Below are 16,696 nucleotides of genomic sequence, written 5' to 3'. Positions count from 1 at the left end.
TCTAGACAATGCAAAATAAAAACTTAACACACAAATCTTTTTAAAAATCAACAAAGATCAAAGACCTTACATGAGGAAAAACTCTAATTAGATTAAAGCTTAATACTGGAGCCTTTTGCCCTATAAGTAGCACATCCCTGTGTTTTGTAGGCAGGGCTAAGGAAAACTCTTTTCCTGTCGGGCTGAACTGGAAATGGGGCTTTTTTTTTTCCCCCCCTGCTTATCATCAGCCAACTAGCAACCCTCCTAAGAAACATGAGTTTTATTTAGTCAGGTTAAAGCCTCCATTGCCTCTTCACAGTTGCTTCAAATCAGCAGTTTGGGGTTGTGATATAAAGGGGATGAATGGCCAAAATAATTATAGATATGAAGGTGGGTTTTAGTTTGTTCTATGGTGGGTTTTTTTCAGCAAAGCCTAATTATGATGGAAGCAATTTCCTTTCAAGGTGATGTAGGCACCATTACTGCCAAATTCAAGAATCCTTACAGGAGAAAGGTGTGTATGCTAACAAGAGTAAAAATATTCAAATCCTGCCAGCATACAACTGAAAATGCTACCAAATTACTGTTATTTTAGTTCCTAATGGCACATTGCTGCAAACAGCTGAGGGCCACAGGCCTTTCTCGTGAAGAATCTATCCCTCATGCAGCTCAGGTGGGCATTTTCTCATTAGTCAGAATTATATATTAGAAGCGGTAGAAAAGATGCAGTTTAGATGTTTGTTTTAGTGTTCTGGGTATTTTTAGGGTTTTATTAATTTGTTTTGTTTGGTATATACTTACACAATACATGAGAAAATCTGAGCGTCTCTATAGAGTTGATACAGGTATGGTCACTGTTGTATTACTGAAAAAGAAAATGGTGGCACTGTACTTCTTAAGTTATTCTAAGATCATTGCTAATATCCTGGGCTGGCTCTTCTGCAAGGTAAATACAGTGATCTAGTTCGGGGGTGAAGATGTGAGTGTAGATCATTTTACATAGTAGATCAAAGTTAGGTACCCAAGTAACGTATGGTTTTCTGTCTAGCTGTCTATTCAGGTGTCTGGTGCTATTTAATATTTGGCCTTTTGGATCTGTAGGTGCCGAAGAGGCACTTTGAAAGTTGGAAGTAAGCCTGTAAGGTACAAACTTTCGAAGTTTCATCCTTGTCTGTGGCTCAGAAGCAGCATTGTACTCCTAATCCTTTTCCCACAGTAAGTTCTAGAGGGTTACAAAAAGCTATGCGATGTTATCATGGGTTGCGTTTTAAAAGTGTGGTGAGATTCTCGGGGCATGAGTGCTTTCATTAAGTGTTTAATAATACAGTGAACTGGTTTTATCTCTGTCCTGAGACTGTATTTGTTTCTGTCTTTGTTTTAAAGCACTGTACATTTAAACATTTGCTCTGTTTTCCATTTATTTCAATCCTTTTTTTCTTCTCCTTGCTCAAACCTAAGCTTGAGTATGAAAGATTTTAGTCAATTATATGAAATCTTGCAGTATCCAATACACAAAGCCCCTTAAATTTGCTACAGTAGGTGAGCAACTTGTAGCTTCTCTCACTGTTGCTTTGTGATGCTTTTGTGGTATTTAACACTGACATTTTAACACTTCCACATTTAATTCCCCCCTTCCACTCTGGATCTTGTTGCTTAAAATATCATTGCTAAATTTACACTAGAGATGTAACATCTCTGTATTAAGAATATCGACAACAAGGCATCAAGTTTCAGACTGTTTCCCAGTTTCTGCTGAGAAATCTATTTGTGTTTGTGCATCTGTGCAGAGTCCCATGCTCTTGCCGTGCTTATTCAGTTGTCACTGTGCTTGCTGCCAGTTTCTTAGAACTTTTAAAGTAATTACTTTTTGCAGTATCAAGGGATCTCCAACATCCAGGGGGCATGTTGCTCAACTCCGTCATTGTCTAGGTGCATTGACACCCATTTTAAAGACTCTTGACTCTATTTTGTGTGACTGGCCCCGTGATTGAGATCACATAATTACAATAATTAGGAAGCTCACCTCAGGATATTATCAGAGCAACCCACCCAAACCTAAGTCCATATGGTTTGAAATAGCTAATGAGTCAGTTAATGTGCTATGTCCAGGAGTAATGGACACTCAATATGGATGGCATGAAGACATAATTTACCAACTTCCTGACTGATTAAGGTTTTCCACACAGACAGTTCTTGTATTTTGCATCTCACAATAAGTTCAAAGTATTAAAGGCTTTTACATGTTAAACAGAGCGGAAGAAAATAGCTGAGACTTTTTAAAAGGCAGGCAAGAAATTAGTCCTCTCTTGAAAGAAAATACAAAAAATTAGAGATCTTAGAACTTTCTTCTTAAATATAATACTGCAAACAAGTTATTTGAAAAGCTGTATTAAAGTACAAGAGATGACAGTGGCAATAGGTGACATTTGCTTTAATGCAAAGTAGCCTGAATGAATGACTCCCACACTTCTAGAGGGGCTGCTTTAGCCTCTGTAACTTGTCTACCCAGGCTCTCTTTAACACTCATCTCACTCCCAATACCATGGAAATGTGTAACCAGTTCTAAGTCCTGAACCAGCCATAATAAGGGACTAATACAAGGAGGTCAAACCTTCTAGCAACAAAAGCACCAAAAGCCCTGAAACAGGGAAGAAGTGATGTCTGGTTTTTAATGAGCTACAGAATCATCTCTCTGTCCAGTCAGGGTCAGGATTCCTCTCACCAAGTCTGTTCCTGCTCTCGTGCCATTTTAATGGCTGTTGGGATGAGATGTTACTCCCAGTTCCTATCACTATAACTGAAAAGACAACCAGACCCTAGGTGTGTTCCTTATCTTTTGTATGTTAGAGGTTTTATTGCTTATACCTTTAGAAAGCAATTATTTATGAGCACTGAAGAAAAAGTGTTTTCTTAACCATGTTTATTTACTTTCAGAAATGTGCAAAGAGATAATGTAAGTTTATTGTTGTTGTGGGAATGGATTATATTTGCAGGGAGAGCAGAATGTCTAGTGGTTAGAGCAGAGAGGGGGATCAGGAATGATTTTCCTTGTGGGAGTAATTCCAGGAATCCCAATCCTGGCTCTGCTACTGACTGACCTTATACAAATAATTTCATATCTGTTTCATTTCATCCATCTGAGGCAGACGGGTGGCTTGTTTTAAGGCACTGAGATTCTCAGGTGAGAGTTACTGTGTATGTATTATTGCCATGGCTATTACCTGATGGTGAACATTAGCCCTCCCTTATCATGGGATATGTGATACATTAGAACTGGTTTTGCATGTAGGCAGCTCGAACGTATGTTGTTCTTTCTGTCATTGTTTCAAGCTTTTTTTTATTCAGGCTTTTCCCCTCCAAAACCAAACACCCATGGAACACAAAAAATTTGCATGAAGTTAAAGTTATTACAGCCTTGCAAAGAAAATAAGTAGTTTGTCTCCACTGTTTGGGTTTTTTTGTGCATTTTATCCTAGGCATAAAAGCAAAGATACGCTGGTCAAAAAAGCAGGAGGAAGATTGCTAAGCTTCTGTGGTGGTTACTACTTAGGCACTAGGTCTTTTCAAAGGATATCTAGGAATGGGAATGAAGAAATTAGAGGAATATTAGCAGTAGCACACCAGTGTTCTTGGTCTACAGGAGGCAGTGACTTTTTTTTTCCCCTATACAGCAGTGTATGTGAAAAAGTTTAGAGAAACAAAGAGGAATTTGGCAAAGCACTCAGGGAGAAGGTGCATATAATCATTTAAGTCTTTCCATTTCTGAGATTATCCACATAAAGTTGTCTGAGAAGGGAAACTCATCTGTCATAGCATTCATTATTCACATATCAATGCTACTTTTTATGTATAAACTTAATTACGATGATAGGATATATTAAATATGACTCATTTTACTGCAAGATTGATTTTTTCCTGACCTCAGAATAAATATTGATCTTCATGATCTTTAAATGTAGTGCAAAGGTTGTTATATTAATGGCATATTAATAGAAAGTAGCCCTGACCATGCAATCTTAATATATTTGCATTGTTATTTCTCAGCTCCTATCCAGAAGGAAAGAGGCAGGGTGCCCATGCCTTCTTTCCCAGGAGAAATCAGGAAGCCATTGATTTTAATGACTGTTCAGACTGCTTTCAATTTGTTGTTGTGCTTTGGGGGTTTTTTTGGTTGTAGGGTTTGGGGTTTTTGGGTTTTTTTAATTAAAAACAGTGATGAAGTGGCAAATAGATTGTATAATACATCTAATAAGATAGCGATGTGTTGCTTTTCCAGCATGCCCGGGAAAGCAAGGTGCTGTCCTTACCTCATCGTGCTCCACTACCCACTGCCATGCAGTCAGTTCTGTGAGCAGAATCATAGTTGTGAAAGGAGACCGATGGGATAATTTGACAGTTTTGGATTCAGTATCTGGGGCTCCAATTTCTCCAATAATCATGCTAGTAATTTTCTTAATAGCTGATTCTTAAAATCAGTTAGCTTATTCAAGTGAGTCTTTGCCCTGCTTATGTGACTTTTTTCCCCCTTCTTTTTTGCATTTATAGTGACTCTTGAAAATCCAGGCTTAGTACTGTGGTTCTAATGGTTAGCTGAACCAAGGCAGATCTGTTGTTTTTAAATATTCCTCAAGGAGTAATTGTGTATGACTTTTAGAGATCATACGTTGAAATAACCTTTAAATAATACTGTATAGTTTCTAGAGCTGCTGAGAAAACAGTGCCCACTTAGAGGAGGAATACTTGCATGCCTTTTATAAATGCTAGTTTATGAGCAGTCTTTCTGTTTAATACATGTTTTGAGTGTTTTTATGTCAGGTGGCATAAGTCAAGAGGGAAGATGACAGCTTGCATTCCGTAGTTTACAGACAGCAAGGAAAATAAATGTGTCTAGCATGACATATTTCCATACAGAAAATACTTAAAATTAAGAAAAGAAAGTGCTTTGAGCAACTAAAAATCTGGTAGCCTGACTTCTACAGTTTGCAGCTTTAGAACTAATTTTGAAAGAAAGAATAGTAACAGTCCATGATGATAAATGGAAAATGGAATAAAATACAGTATTGCTTTGCATCGTGGCAAACTAACTTGGTATCTATCTTTGCTACGATAACTGATTTGATAGATGAGAAATGTGATAGTACCAATTCATTTGGACTTCAAGGCATTTAATGCAGAATCACATGGGAAATTATTAATAAAGCTGGAGAATGTGAGAGTAAGCGCAAAAAGTGTGAAACAGTGGAGAAATGGGCAAGGAGTAATAAACTGAAAGGGGAAATAGTGAATGACAGAGAGGTTACTAGTTTCCTAAGAATCTACCTCAGGACCTGTTTAATTCAGTATTACTAATTTCATGAGTAACAAAAACAAAACAGAAATGTCTTTATACAATTTGCTGATGAATATAAAGTTGTGAGGCACTGGGGGATTGATGTAAAAGAAACAGAACAGAATTTCATAATACAAAATTTGAGGCTATGCTTTTTGAGGTTGCTGGTTTGGAGGAAAAAGAGGAGAATCGCAGAATGACCATGGGCTGTTAATGTGACTTAAGAAGTTTGAAGAAAAGTCAGGCCTGATTCTAGGCTGTATCAGATCAAATACTTTTATTATGAAATTCAGAATACATATTTGGTAGTCTTTTACTGGGAATTAATCTTTACTGTCCTGTGTATTCCTTAAATGTTAAATCATGAATATTATCTCAAATGATGCATGCAGAGGACGATGATCATATTCAGTTCTGCTGTGGAAAGCTGAGCTAGATTATGACTGTGAATTGAGTTGGAAGAGGACCTCTTCTGCTGGAAAGCAGTTCTTGTAAGAAACAGATCTGAAAAGTTCTGAAGAAATTTCTTTTCAGAGGTAGAGTAAGCAAAATTATATAGTTTTTCAGATGTTAGGTGTACTGAGGCGTAGGAATACACAGAAACTCCTTACATAAAGAGTAAGTGGTAGGGAATTCATTAACTTGATAGATTAATTAGGAGCTGTGCTGAGGACAGAATGGGGATATCTGTTTTGTATCTTCAGAAATAACATCGGAAATACCATGAAAGGTAATAGGGAGGCTGAGGGTAATATAATGTGAATTATTTTAGGATATGCAGGGCTAAATTTTGGAATCAACCTATCCTTTTCTTTCTCTACTTCATGATGTGAAGACCTATTACTTGGTATACTTTCATCTCTTGTACAGGAAAAAAGGCATGAACTGTTGAGTTTTGAGATAATTTTCTTTTTTCCCCATGGGATTTTCTAGAAAAGGTGAGATTTCAGCCCATTTAAGCACCATTATTAGTTTGGTCCTTCCAAAGTATAGTGATACAATAATAGTTATGCACTATTCAAGTAAATTAAGACAACAGCATTTAAGTAGTATTTCAGTAATCTTGGGCTCAGTTTGTCCCAGAATTTTTCAAGGGAAAATCAGACCTGTTTACTTGTTGACTTAATATTTTGTGGAAAATGTAATTTTTTGCATTTTGCTGTGATTTTAAAAATTAGTAACTACATTTATATATTAGGGATATCAACAGAAACAGTTCCTGTATATTACTGTGTACCTAATATACTGCATATGGTACTGTTAATTTGCTTGTTTGTATGTCTGCTGTTTGGATATCTTCTGTGTGTGATATTTTGTTGGAGCACATATGATTTGAAGAAGCTGATTGCCTGCTGTGGTATTTATCCTATATAAATTCTACAATAAATGACAAATTTTAGACCCATCAGAGACAGAAGAGTAAGTCCATCCATTGAATTCCTATTTGTATTATTACTTTCTAATGAATTCTGTACTACAGCAGGTGTCAAATCATATCTGTTGTTTTGCAATCGAGTATGAATAGAAGATGTATTGCTATTGCAAATGAACCTAATATGAATCTAATGAGCAGTAATGAGCAACTGTTTTGTCATTATTGAGGCAACCACTGTGATGCTAATAAACTCTCATTTCTGCTCTTTAGAAAAAAACACTGACCAGGATTTATAACATGGCCTTAATGTCCCAAAAGCCTGAGGCAAAAAAGAAAAGTAGAACCCCTAAACTGAGCATAATTTAGTAATTTTCTGTGTGGCAGCCTTCTTATTTTCTTTTATTAAACTCAACCTGGTTTAAGTCTTTCAAGCTTTCTTACATTTGAAAGGAAAAAGATGAAGAATGAGTGCCTATTAAAGGAACATAAAGTTAAGAAGATGGGCATTCTGCCTTAATTTTCTTTAATGTAAGTACACTAATTCCATACTTCTACACCTGACAGTGATTTTCTAATAGTAAAGGCAACTATGTGCTACTGTTTTAAAAGCAGTCACTTTAAAAGTAACAGGCCATTAAATCAATATAGAACTATAATATTGGGGGGGGGGGGATATCACAACTGTCTCTTAATTGAAACTTCATTTCTTATTTTTTAATTTATTTTTGTTGTCTGTGGACCATACGACTGCTGAATAAACAAATATACCTTTGACACAATAGCACCAATAGCTTACTACATAACTGATATGTAAACAAGTTCTGACTCCTGTGTGGCTCTGCCTTTTCCAAGTATAAATAATACATAGAATGATACATAAAGCTGTGTAAAAGGGACAGCTGGGTACATGGTACTTACAAGTGGAGCACAGGAAAACCAGTCAGCACTGCTTTTCTAAAAGCTAAGTACTATACTTCCATCAAAAAATAATGCTTCTGTGTATATAGTCTTCATGGACTCATCTCTCTGTGCAATAAAGCTAGATGCACTGTAGAGATTCATTTCAGTATTTCATTTGGAGGTTTGAACTATTCTGTGTAGGGTACAGCTGTTTGTTTTACTACAGTACACTCCATACTTGCTTTAACTGCTGAATGGAGACTATAGTGCCAATATTTAAGGTATTATATAGACACAGCAGTGAAACTGTGAATTTGTGAGCAAGCCAGGGGATGGGCATTAGGACAAATTACAGCAGTCATCTCTCAAAGTTGCAAATAGGGCGCCAAAGGTTGTATGAAAGCCATAAACTGTTCCTTCCATGCTGGGGCATTAAAAGGACTTTTGGCCCGCTGAGCAGTAGCTTGCAATAGTTCTCGTTTACTGACATTTCAATTCCTAAGAAGGGAGGGGAGCAGGAAGTCAGGACGCTGCTGGCTTTCTATCAGTTGCTCTGCCAAAGCTGGGTAAGCCATTATGTTCAGCTTCTCTTCCCACCATTAGTAATATATGGATCATATTTACTTACCCTTTAGGTATATCACAGGGTTAGTTTTTAGTAATGCTTGATGTACAGAGTTGAAAAAGGCAACTCTGCTTAACAGCGTCAGTATCTTAGAACTCGCCAGGAAATACCTGTCTATATTCACATTCACATAGCTTTATTCACTCCAAAAGCAGTCAGTTCTCATACTCCACAACTGTTCTGTAACACAAATGAAGGCATGACAAAGGGAGACAAATAGCTTTGCTTCAAAAGTATAACCCTGATCTGAACTAAAACACTGGTGGAAATGCATCCATAGTTTAGAAGAAAAGGTGAAGCAAGAACAGGTCCAAGTCTCAAGCATGACTATTAAACTACCATCTTTAGGCAGGAGAGTCTGTAAGTTGCCCATGATGATAAAAGGATGGTTATGGAAAGCTTTTGTATGAAATATCTGATTTCTCTTTGTATTCATTTCTTTATTGGGGATTTGATTCCTTAGATGATACATAAATTCTTGTGATTCATCACATCTAATGAAGGCTTTTAGGTTGCTCATGGAACTAATTGTACCATACATACAAGTTATAGTTTGAAGGTGTAAATTAATATTGCATAAAAGTTCAAAACATTTTATATTTCACTTTGGTAACTGTAATTTCACAAAATCATAGAATTTAGGCTGAAAAGGACCTCTTGAGGTCATCTGGTCCAATGCCAGTGCACAAAGCAGGACCAATTCTGAAGTTATATCAATCTTTGAAGTTAAATCAAATTGTTCAGGGCTAGAGCTTCCCTGTCACTTGAAAGCTGTAATAGTTTGTTATTGAATGTCTGGCAGTTTTATTACAATTTACATTTTTTCTGATTGCTTTCATCTGCACTAATAACAGAGGTATATTACAGTGGCATCCACAGGCCTTTGTTAGGACTGGATCTTTCCCATAGCAAACATGGTAGAAATAAAGAGGTGGAAGTGGCTGCTCTCTGAAATGTATCTTATGATCACAAGGTAAAAACGTTTTGTGGTAGTAGAAGCCATCCTTCTGTTGCTTTGTTTGTACAGCACCTTACAGACAATGTCTGCATTCATGACTCAGGATCATCTGTGTGTACTATGTGGACAGTAAGAAGACAGGGGGTAAATTTTCCTGTTCCACTGTGATATATTTGTTTGGGAACACATTCAACATTTCATCTGACCAAAACCAACAGGCTTTTACTGCTACCTTTAAGAAAAATATGCACAAGTACTCTTTCAAGTCTATACATGGTAACCTAGCAGTACATATATCATTATATATCTTGTATACATCAGTTTGAAGTATTTTATGATTTAATTAATGTGAATATCATTTACATTTCAGTAGTGGTCCATAGCTCTTTATATTGAGATACTTAGAGCCTCTAAAAATACCATTTAACCTACTTCTGTAGTGTCTGCGCTTCAGCATCACTGGGGAAGATGGGGTCAAGACATTAAGCTATACATTTGTTGGAGAAACAATGACCTGGAGGTAGCTAATGAATGGATTACAGACTTTTATGCCAGAGGCACTAAGTATTGAGGGGGTCTGTTCATCTGACAGTCTTTTTTTTTTTTTTTATTAAATTTTGCTCACATAGAAAGGCAAAGTAGTTATTAACTCTGAAGCCACCTTGTCATGGAATTGCTGAGTAGGAGAAAGCTGAGCTGAATGTTTCCTTAGACACTGTCACATGTTTGCATGGTCAGTTTCATTTTGCAGTAAGGAGTTGCACAGTGGCCATTCTCATGCTCTCTGGGCACAATCCTGGAAGCTCTGGACAATTCTTTGAGGTCTCCCATACCTTTTCAAGTACTGAAACAGAGCAGAGTTTTTGCACACATGAGGTTACAGAGGTCCAAGGGAACTTGAACAATTGAGTACTCAAAAGAAAGGATTCTGCTCACTTAAGAGTCCAAGTGGCAGAAACATTTCCAAAGATTAGAAGATTAAATGAGAACGGAGAAGTTGGCAGAAAGGGAGGAAAGAAGAGCTCACTGTAGGTTTTTTTACAGCATTATGCATAAATCACAAGAGGCTTGCATGGTGTCATCACTAGTATGTAGATTACAAGAATCTCTCTTTGGTGGGAGCATGAGATAAAGAGAGCAGATGTTCAAGGCTTTGTGTTGTCCACCTTGCAGCTCATGTTCTGGAGAGGCCTTGTGGGTGGTGTGGCTTGGGTAGAAAGGAGATTGCTACTGAAATTTGGGGCAGGCAGGTTTGTTTAGACCAAAGGCAAGCCTTTGGCAAACATGTTTAGACCATCTTTGAATTCTTTAGTTACATAGGGAACTTTCCAGCAGCAATACCAATGGTACACAGACTTTGTTGTGCTGAATGTACTGTTTGCAAACTGTGTCAAGCCCCACTTGGAAAATTGCACCAAGAAGGTAAAAGCAACTCCAAAATAAAGTACTGTAACTGAAATAACTAGAAATTCCATTGAGATGACTACAATTTTTCTGCTTGTATAACATAAAACTGCCTTACTGCCTTGTGTAAGTGTCTGTCCCTGACATTATCATTATATCACTACAGTGACCTACTGTAGTTGAGTGGTTCATCAGCTAGGGGCTTTATGGAAAGTAGATTGTCATGAGAAGACATTTGATGAAATCCCTTAAGGATATAAATATCATCTGCAGGAATCCAGAGGCATGACTTTAGGAAAAGAAAAAATATTTCCTTCCAAGAATCCTAGTCTTCATATACTACTACTTTTTACATAAATAATGAAACAGCTGTTTAGTATAACCATTGCAAGCATGTACTAACTTTTGTTTATATATGCACCAAACCATAGACAATCTCCAGAGATATCCTTCCCTTTGCTTATGGCTCTCTTCTCTTGTTCTGCTGCCTCCTCTGACTAAAAGTCAACAACAAATTACTCAAGGGGTCATTAAGCTCTAATAATCTATCCCAGTCCATCCCCTTGTTCACATAGACATAGAATCATTTAGGTTGGAAAAGACCCTTAAGATCACTGAGGTCAACTGTAAACCTAACACTGCCAAGTCCACCAATAAACCATGTCCCTAAGCGCTGTGTCTACATGTCTTTTAAATAACTTCCAGGGATGGTGACTCAACCACTTCCCTCAACAGCCTGTTCCAGTGCTTGATAACCCTCTCAGTGAAGATGTTTTTCCTAATATCCAGTCTAAACCTCTCCTGGTACAACTTGAGGCTGTTTCTTCTTGTCCTATCACTTGTTACCTGGGAAAAGAAACCTACATACTTATGGCTCTCTTCCTGTCTCTAGGGGGCTGGAGCAGGGAAAAAACCCGCACCTTCCATTCTCCCCTATTACATCACTGCCTGTGTATACACAGAGTAAGCCAGTATATCTTCTCCAATGTACCCTTTCTGTCGATGTGGCTCAGTTCAGCACCTGATGCAATTAATGCTTGGGGAAAGGGCGCTAGAAACTACCTGGCATCCTAGGAATTTTGGTGAGAGGTTTTGGTAGGCATGTGGCTAAATTTCTGGAAGAGGTGGGCATGAAACTTTGTTAAGGAGAAAGTAGTAACTGTAGCTATACAGTAATTGTATGCAACATAGCTTTATAAAGTTATATTGAATTGTATTTGTATTCTTATGAAACCATTATAAACACTACAAGAGCCATGTGTAAACCAGCAGCAGTATCACCATGTAGATAGCGTCCCGTTTGGATTGAGAAATACAATCTTGCACTTTTTTCTCTCTTAAAGAGCTGACCGTACTCTTAAAGAGTGAAGGGCACCTGAATCCAAATGAGAGAGACAATATGCATAAAGAAAATTGAGTTACATTCCCTATTCTAATAGGTGGCAGAAAATCTATAAAGCAGCTGTTTGTAAATTTGTTCACAAGGCATGTGAAAAAGCAATAATGCAGCCAAGGTAAATGTTACCCATACAGAAGATGAGCCTACCACGTACTAACAGTATCAAAGGGCTATATGTACTGTGCAGTATGGTAAGAACATATGTATAAGGAGCACCGCAACCAAAAGGTGATGGCCTCCAGGGAATCCTTGCTATCGGCTTTAATCCAGCACCCGTCCAGGCCTCAAAACATCTGCAGTGCTGCTAAGCCTTCTTTACAAACTCTGGAACCACAGATTTGAAAGCATACTGTGCTGGGAATGCCTTCCCATTTCATCAACTGTATAATGCATACATGGATACAGGCTCTCCTTCCTCTTCCAGCAGGGAAAGATGGCCAGTCACCAAGTATAGATGTTCTCAAAGTTTCCCTCAAGCTATCAGTGATCTTGCCATTCTCTAACTCTCATGTGCTTTGTTCCTTGACTCCATAGTGGAGTTTCACTGTGACTTTTAAACCTCTTTTTTAATAGCTAAATGCACAAGGGAGTGAGGTTTGTTTCTAGGTCTTGGGAGATATTTCTTGTCCCCAGTTCTTCTGTACTATTACAAGCTGATTTTTTGGCAAAAGGGAAGCGTAACATAATTCCAAACGCACTCTCTGGGCACTACTCTGTATTTCTTGACTCCTCGATACTGTGATGCTTTTGTATTTGTCTACTGCAAGGCTTTAATTTCATCAGTGTTCTTATGCAGGCTTCCTGATTAAATAAGAGTGTGAGCTTGGTAACTGCCAGATCACCTTTGAGCTGTTTTGAGAATGGCCTCTCTAGAGGGTCTTAGTAACACTGAGCAAAAACTTGGTGTCAGTCCATGGCAGAAAAGTTACCTTGCCCTGTGGAAACCCTCCTGCTCCCATGTTTTTGTTCGTCTCCTTTAGTGAGCAGTTGCTGTCACGAGCAACCTACTGCTTAGTACAGAGAGCCTTAATGCAGCTGTGCTTGTGATTCCTGATAAGCTTCATGAGGGACTACACTGCAGCCCTCAGAGGAATTCTCTTCTTCAGTTGAGCTCTATCCTTCTCAGAGCCACGCTGCCCTAGATGACACTGTGTTGCTGATGTTGAGTGTTGCTGTAATGCAACTGTGTGAGGCAGGCTGATGAAAAAGTCATTATAATTTTCAGTTAGAAAAGGCAGAACTTAAGCAAGTGTCTAAGTGCTAAAAGATTTATGTTCTTTTCATTGGCTAGTCTGGGATGTTTTGTACAAGGCCATTTGGTAAAGTTCAAGGGTAACTTGATTTTTAAATTTTTGTTACTATAGCAAAGAGAGATTTTTTTCCTGATGGAAGAAGAAAAAATGCTGGCATAATATAGCTTTTAAAAAAAATATTTAAGGGAAGAAGAAGGAGGTTTAGGGATTAAACAAAGAGGTCATTTCTAAATAGCAAAAGCATAAAAACTGTCTCCCTATTGAATTCTGTAGTTGGGGACAAAACAGTTTTATGAGACTACTGCAAACAACAATCATTGTGATAAAGACACAGGCTCACCCTCTGCAGAATGGTTCTAGTGATAGTCATTCAGCTTCTGATTCGTGCAGTGAAATCCAGAGAACAGAAGGCAAAGGACATCCAAGTGTAGTAAGTGGAAAAAGGGTAATAGATATTTTACATTCCAGGTTTAAGGAGATTGTAAAAAGAGAAGCAAAAGAGAATATGGAAAGAACCTAGCTTTTATTGTGGGGCGCAGGAATGTTGGAGACTTCTGTAACTTCAAGGAACTTTGTTTTCAATGTCTGGAATGATTTTTCATTGATTTTCCTGAGTGTTCCCCAAGATGTATTTTTAAGGTGTAGTGGTAAACAAAATATTATTTGCAGCTTCTCTTTCCAGCTTTACAGTGAAAACATTGTAATAAATGCAGCACGCATGCAAAACATCTGTCAGAACCTGACATTATTTCCTCTTTATAGCTCAGAGTGGTTTTTCATTAATTGGTTGTAAAATGAAAATATCAAAAAGCTTGTTCAAAATGCACAGTAAAAACCATGAATGCTTAGAGGGCTGTGTTTATAAGTGTGAATTTCATGCTGACATTTGAATGAGTCAAGAAACACAAGCAGATGAAACAGAAATGTAGACAAAGTGTTGAAAAGTCTAAGAGTTCAGTGTGTTATTCTTCTGTTTTACTAGTTGCTGTTAAGGTATGCAACATACTTTAAAGGGGTTTTTTTGAAAAAAACCTCATAGCTTATAGTGTGCTATGAGCTAGTATGTGATGGGCTGTCCCAAGTGACATATGATGCTTGCATATGAGGTCATTTGAGGATTTTGCAGTCTGGCAAAGAAAGCAAAAGCTTTAGTTTATGCATCAAACTATGAACTTACAAGTGTAAGTCTTTTGTCTGCACCTAGCTTGAGACTATGGACTATCATAAAAAGGAGTGTGGGGGGAACCTGTTAAAGAACTTTTACTGCTTTGGAAGGGGAAGCAGTTGAAAGTAAGAGTACAAGCACATGCTTTTACTGATGTGATCAGAGTATTGAAGTTGCTTCTAGGGTTTAAATGGAATCCAAACAAATCTCAGGTCTCTGCTTTGGTGAGGTACAACAGATAATTAGTCTGATGACATAATTAATGGATATTTGGCAGAAGTGTGAAGTACCAAAGGGAACCAAACAAATTCACCTTTATCTGTTTAGATTTTCATGAAACTTGCATCTGTTTTGCAGATGCCTGTCCAAGGTGTATAACAAGCATTCATAAGAATTTGGATTTTTTTCACAAAACATCTGTATCTCTGTGTGGTTTTGTTTGTTGTGTGTGTTTGTTTTAATTAAACCATTGACTTCCAAGAAAAGCAGCAAACTAGCAAGCCTGTATTAAAGTGCATTTGCTTAGTGTTTTTGAAGTAGGCTACAGTGCTCTTGGTAGCCCAGGAAGATAGTGACATATCAGATGATTTGCAGATTACCAAGAATGTGTTTAAAACATATTTGGATATTATATTTTTATATTTTAATTCATAGAAGTATATCTTGTATGACACGTATGTAATATTCCAACCCGCTACAAAAATAGCTTTTCACAGTTAGATACAGTTTAATTTAAATGATTTTTTTTTTTTATTTTAAATCAAGTGAAAATTCTTTCAGGTGTTTTGCTTTCTCCTGTGTTTTTTTACCCCTTGTTAAAATTATCATTTAAGAAATATCATTATTAATGATTTGTCATTTTTCTATAATTCGGAACAAATCCATTGAGTAAATTGTAACATATAGAACAGAATGTCTAGAATAATTTGAATTTAGTCAAGGTTTGTATAACATCAAAAAGCCTGTTTGGTCTAGTGGTATGAAAATTTAGTTTATTAAATAAAGGGAAGGTAACTGTCTTCTACACAACTTCTACTTGCAGAAGGTTTTCAAAGATGTGAAAAGTCTTATGATTGTATCTACTAGATAAACTACTTATCTCAGTTCCTTTTAATCTTTTTACATTCTGTAGCTACAAGTTATATTACAAATCTAGGTACTGTTCTATTTTCTCTTCCTTCTCCCCACCCACTTGAAGTAAAGTCCCAGCTCAATGAAGTCAATGGAAAACTCATTGTGTTCTGTGGAAACAAAGCTTAGAACATAATACTTGGTTCTTCCTTCTTTCACTTCTGCTTTTTTACTTTTTTCCTGTTTGTTTATCATGTTTTTCTTTCACGTGAAAATGGAAATTGGATTCAAAGATGGTATTTTTAAATAGGTCAGCTGGACTTCAATGTAGCATTGTTTGGAAGTCAGCGCAGGAAGAAAAGGTTAGATTAGTTATGTGGTGACTCATCGATAGAGTGGATAGGATACCTTCCCCAAAAATACCATTTCTATCATGCTGATATTTGGACCAAAATCTTTGCAAACCTATTTGAGTCAAGGTGATAAGAAGCCAGTCAGTGTGTTTAATATCTTTTTTTTTCTGCAAATGTTTAGAATTCTTCAGATATAAAGGTGAATGTTTGAAAAGTTTTTGTAAGCGTTTATGCAAAAACCTTAATAAAAAGAATTTCAGAAGTCTTCTTGGAAGCCATATTGCTTAAAGCATGTTTGGCAGTCTTTAGCGTTATAGCACATTATGGGGAACATTTGCTCCTTATGCTCTGTCATGTTTTCCTAATAGACTGCATTGCCAGACTCAGCGGACTGCTTTGTACTTACCAGTCTCTGCTCTATTCTCCAGTCATCTATAAATATGGCACCCAAAATTACTTTTTGCTGATTTGACATTTATCCCAGTCTCTCAGGAGATTCTTCCAAGCAATTCTGTCAACAAGACCTTTGTCATTATACATAAACATCACAAAATATGGTCTATATCTCTTCTCCTTATAGTGTTTGGCTCTTGAGACGAATTCAGAAGGAACCCTTTCTGCGTCTCAGACATAATTTTTTTAACAGGATTATCTTCCCTGGGATAGGTACATTTTCAGTCTGATTCAGTTTGAGGCTCTGCAAGATTTCAGAATTTTCATTCTTGGAAAATGCTGTGGTGATGGTAGATCTATTGTGTGTAATGGCAGCTAAAGATTGCATCCATTTCTGTATTTTTTAGCTGGCTTTAGCAGATGATTGCAAGCCAGTTTTCTGCTGTCCGTCCCTGCATAGTGTTGTAAACTCTGAACATGCAGAGTCAT

Source organism: Accipiter gentilis, chromosome 5 (assembly GCF_929443795.1).
Source record: "Accipiter gentilis chromosome 5, bAccGen1.1, whole genome shotgun sequence".
NCBI classification, from domain to species: domain Eukaryota; kingdom Metazoa; phylum Chordata; class Aves; order Accipitriformes; family Accipitridae; genus Astur; species Astur gentilis.
Note: the sequence above shows the minus strand (reverse complement) of the source record.